Genomic DNA, 5,337 nt, shown 5'->3' with positions numbered 1-5,337 from the left:
TAAATAATGTGGTTATATCTTACATAACTTCAAGCCAAAGGTTCTGGTGGACATATCTGGCGTGTTTATGTGTATAGTCAAATTCTACATAGATATGAATTATGCGATAAGGAAAAAAAAAAAAAAAAAAAAGATTGCCATGGCAAAACTGTTAAACTTTGCTTTGTCCACATGATATGTGATATGAAAAAGAGTTAGGGCCACATGAATTAAAAAAAGAAAAAAAAAAAAACATTTAACAAATTAAATTAGATTATTTGCGGAATTCTAAGGAAAAAGTCGGGATCCTAGAGAAGAAAGTCAAACTATATTCACAGAATTCTGACTCAGAATTCGAAGATTAAATGCTTTGTGGCATTAATCCTCTTCAGTGGTGAGTTGTCTTTTGTGGCACTAATCCTCTTCCGTACTGAGTAGTGTTGGCCATCCAGACTTGGATGTTTTTTTATATAAACTTCCAATATATTCATTGGTATAACTGATGATTTTTATATTACAGGAGAGATTTAAAAATATATATATATAGCGGTGGCCAATGCCACTGTGCCTATTTTATCTTTTTGTTCATTTTATTTTGCCTCATTTTATTTATTTTTTTTTTCATAACTAAAATTGAAGGGGGTCAAAGTATAGCAATCCAACAATGTATTATATTTGAACTGTGCAGTGAAGATGTTCTCTTATATGAAATACACAATGGTATAATGTTTTAGATTTAGATGAGTAGATCAGTTGTTAGGGAGAGCTATCTCATTTTCTATCAGATCATTCAGATTTTTATTAACTCTTTACAAATAATGTAATCACAATGTAGACACTCTCATTCATCAAATTTTTTTGTCAAGTGCCGTTTTGCACATGCAACTTGTAATTTTCACATCAACCTGAGACATATCAGTGCTGTAGTTGTAATTTTTCTTAGCTTTTCTTCATCATTTCTGTCATTTCTGATTCTTTCTCTTTCCTCTCATGTCATTCTTAATGTGACATACTTTCTGTTATTTTCTAGAACTCAACCTTTACTCTTTGAGAATTAACTGTTTGAATATTAGAATACTAAATGAATATGAGAAATAAATGATTTGTGAACAGGCTAATCTATGATGTAAATAGAAGTTAAAGGAATAAATCTGTAGTGCATTTGAAAGGCACTACACCGGCAACAGGAGCTTTGCTACGGCTGCATTGCAAGCCAGCCTATGGTCCCCTTCCTGTGCCACATTCTGTTTACAACTATTCTCAATTAGTGGTGTTGTTAAATATCTCCCTTTTTGTATTTATAAAAAATTAGATAGGAAAAACTCTCAGATGCAACACATCATAAAAAAGGGCGCAGTAAGAGCCCTGGGGCCACTTGGCTCCGCTGGTTCAACCCTTCGTCTGTGTGCCGCGTGTGACGACCATAGATCACAACTTGGACGACTCATAGTCCTCACTATGCTGAATGTCTGACTCCGCAACTACTTTATACAAGCTCTGCTTCCAGTAGGTGTTGTGGTTCAAAACAAGGCTTCCTACCCAGTCATTGTATGTGCATGTACTATGGTTCTTCCACTAATCAATAACCATCAATAAAGTTTTGTTTTCTCAAGATCTTCTTGTCTGTTTCTTCTTTTAAATGTTTTTGAGAGAAGAGATCCTCAAAGATGGTTAGCAAGCTGGCCAGACTGCAGAGAGTCTTACAGTTTTCTTATTAGGAAAACCTCCAAACCCCTGCAAGCCCCAGCACTGTAATGTGTCAACAAATCAACAAAATCAATGTGTTAGTACTTCATGACTTCCCTGTGGTCCTCAGCTACAAGCCCAAAATCCAAGTGAAGATGTAAATTTGTAAAAAGATCACGATTACATAGTTTCACTTTCAAAAAAAGACGGTAATACCAATACCTTTATTTTCTTTTTCTTTTTTTTTTTTTTAATTGGTGCATTTGTTGAGGACTTTTTAGCTTCTAATCTATTCATGCTCTTAATGCTCATAATGTAATAAACAATACATTTGGGCCAACAAGATGGTTTATGAGTCCAAAATATATTACAGTTTGTGTGTGTTGAAGGAACATGTCACCCAGTGCAACAGTGTGGCTCATTGATGTGTCATTAATACTTTTTGACTGTAATGGAGTTCTGTGATGCAGAGGAAGGAGATATATCATGATGCACACACAGTTTGTTAGTGTCAGTTCATATTTTTGTTTATTTTACTTTTGTTTTTTTCCAATGTCAGCATCCAGTGCCTTTAGAAGAAATTCGTATAATGAGCGTGGGGGTCCAAATGGATAATAAAGGTTCATCTGTGTGATGTAATGGAGGCCAATCTTGTCTCAAATCAGCAATCACAGTTGACATTTTCATATTTCACCATTTTCACCATCACTTTTTTTTTTTAACTAAGTTCTCTTCACAGCCTAACTCAAGCTACACCTTTCAGAGGGGTAGCTACTTCAGAGGACTGGACATCCTGTCCTCTGTGTTTTTGCTAGGAATGTCTGATGCTCCGTGAACATGAATGTTCTGTAGAGGCTGTAGAAATTTGCATGAACTCAGCTACGAATGAGGTTTTTGTTGTTGTTGTTGTTGTTGTTGTTGTTGTTGTTTTTATTAAGTGCTTAAAGTCCTCTTCAATATGGACTTTTGTTTGTTATGACATAAAGAAACGCACAGATTCATTTTTGGTTTCACGTTATACTTTCTGAAACATTTTTTTCATGGTAAATGTTTTCACGTTTTTAAACATTGGAGAGAATGTTCGCTATTTTACATGTGTCTTATACATTCATGTAACTCCATGTAGCTGTCCCAACCTGCAGTGCACCATCAGACGAAATAAAGGAGGGACATCATTATTCATCATTTCTCCTTGTTGGAAGTGAAGTGCTTTGGGATCAAGTGAAATATGCAAGTCACCCCGGCTTTCTAATTGAAGCGAAGAGAAGAATTACACTCCAACTCAATTTGATTGGTGTAATTAGGAAAATTCTGCCAGAGGTTAGGCAGAAAGATAAGCAATATAAATCTTTAAATTTGATGAAGGGTTCACATTACAGAAGGTAATTATGTCTCGCTAGCATTGAAACAGGTGATCAATAATTAATGCATAGTAGGTCACATGTGTTGGAGATATAATTCAGACTGCTTATTAATTCTGCAATTCAGGAAAAAAATGTTGAGAGAAAGAGAGTTTTTTTTCTCTCTGATAACAGAAACACAGAGCTGAGGGATTTAACTTTTTTATAGTTTCTCATGCATTCACACACTATACAGTATATAACATTAACTCTAGAATTACTCTCTGTGTGTATGTGTTTTAGTATGAACACATTTATAGTGGTATGTAAATGTACTGTATGGAATTGTATATGGTATTATATTGTGATATTATGTTGATAAACACTGTAATGAATAGCTTCATTAAAACAAACAGCAAGGCTGTGTTTCATCGGTCCTGTGATATAATAATTCTAAAGGAGGGTTTCATAGAAGGACTATTATGGGAAAAGATTGGTTGAGACCATATACGATGGTACAAGACCATTTCATTTAAGTTGGAAAGAGAGAACCAGGAGATCTAGGTAAAATAACCAAAAACTGCACTCCCATGAAAGCACTATTCATTTATAACAAAATGTACTCCAGTAGAAGTAGTCTTGAAATTATTTATTTATTTATTTATTTATTCACTCTAAAGATAAAAAAGAAACCATGTGCTGGTGGCATTAGATGATCACTTTAATATGTACCAGCAAACTCATTTCATACAATTGTTGAGGCACATTGACTGCAATGCAGCAGTTTACTAATTACCTGCCAATTGATCACATCAACAGAGATCACTGTGTCACAGTGGGTACAGACAAAGCCAAACTGAGCTATAAATAAAGTGGAAGTCGATGAAAATTTATGGCAGAAAGACCTCATAGACCACTAGGCCCCAAAAGTACTGAAAACATGTTTAAATAACACAGTAGCCTCTGGAAGACAGAGTCAAACTAGTGAGATCCACTACATCTGAATAAAGTACAGCAAATTCCAAAACAGTGTCAGTTTCTGCGCTTTGAGTGGTCATCAGACTAGAAAACCACTATATAAATACAGTCTGTTTACCATTAGCTGTGATAATGGTTTATTTTACAAGTCTAATTTCCCAGTAATTTCTCGGGATGTTTCTTGTCATTTGCTTGTACTTCAACAGAAAATAGAGACAATCAGGGGGTAGTATGTGTACTATCCCCTGATAAATTTTTAAGACCTTAGTGACTGGAAAAACTGACTAAGATTATATTAGAGCCAGAAAATTGAATGTCAGTATCAGATGCATTCTGGGAAATTCTTATGAATTGACAGAGCCCTAAAATAATTTGTTAGTTAAATTCATGCACTTTTAATTAATTGTGATTTCCAGCATAACCAAGGTCATGTGCTCTGTTTTTTTGTTTTGTTTTGTTTTGTTTTGTTTTGTTTTTTTTTTTCCCCGAATTTCCTTAATTTGTAGGTTTTATGAACCTGGGTGGAATTTACATTGTGCCGTGTACACATTGTAGGGTTTTTATAAGTTTATTTCAATGTTTTTAGAATCAATATGTTTAAATGTGTCTAGTTGTAGGCCAGCATTTAGCCTTTCATTTTGGGAAATAAAATTTACAATATGTGAAACTGAACCATTAACTGAATACAATCTTTGTTTCTTCTTCTATTCTTCTATTATTCTTCTATTATTATTTGTCATCAACTGCAAACTTCGCATTGATTTTCCTGATATTTAGTTCTAAATTGCGTTTTTTTTCCAGGAGACTTCAAAGGACATTATTAGAAAAATGACAGTAGAAGTATAGACATAGTAAAAAACAAAATCCACTGAAAATAAAACACAAACATTGCACAGTATTCTTATACTTGTGTGTTTTTCAATGTGTTTTTCTGGGGTTTTTGTTTGTTTTTTTTCTTCACTGTCATTTTTCTGTTCTGCAGTCTGATCCACATAAAACTGGGCTGGGTTACCTCTTCACTGATGTTATACTGGTCTGGAAGCGGTTTTCTGGACAAAAAAAAAAAACAAAACGCCAACATTAGCTAATCTCAGCTATCATAGCTATACTTGTTAACATTGGATTTGAAAATAGGGGAAATTTTCCAGCACCCCACTCTTGACCATCCCAGCACCCCTACCACTGTCCACATGTCCTTCACATTTAGACATGAGAACAAACAGTGAATCCTGAATTCACCACAAGACAACCACTTGCTTTAAAATATCAGAGCAACAAGAAACAGACTTCACACACTTGTGGTTTGGCAGTTCCAGGTAAATTTATGGAGGCCAATGCTATATGCTAGATGTGT

The 5,337-nt window shown here is 34.5% G+C and overlaps 1 protein-coding gene across 10 annotated transcripts in view; it reads left to right on the top strand.

Annotated features, from left to right (window-relative positions):
- Window positions 1–1,593, top strand: part of rbfox1 (RNA binding fox-1 homolog 1) — a 460,574-nt gene extending 458,981 nt beyond the window's left edge. For all 10 annotated transcript variants that reach the window (XM_076751986.1, XM_076751987.1, XM_076751995.1 and 7 more), the window contains one exon: window positions 1–1,593. This exon is cut by the window's left edge. The gene's annotated coding sequence lies outside the window, so the exon portion shown is untranslated.
- The last annotated feature ends 3,744 nt before the right edge of the window (window positions 1,594–5,337 follow it).

The sequence above is a fragment of the Chaetodon auriga genome, chromosome 16, assembly GCF_051107435.1.
Source record: "Chaetodon auriga isolate fChaAug3 chromosome 16, fChaAug3.hap1, whole genome shotgun sequence".
NCBI lineage: Eukaryota > Metazoa > Chordata > Actinopteri > Chaetodontiformes > Chaetodontidae > Chaetodon > Chaetodon auriga.
This window is presented reverse-complemented; position numbering and strand designations above follow the sequence as displayed.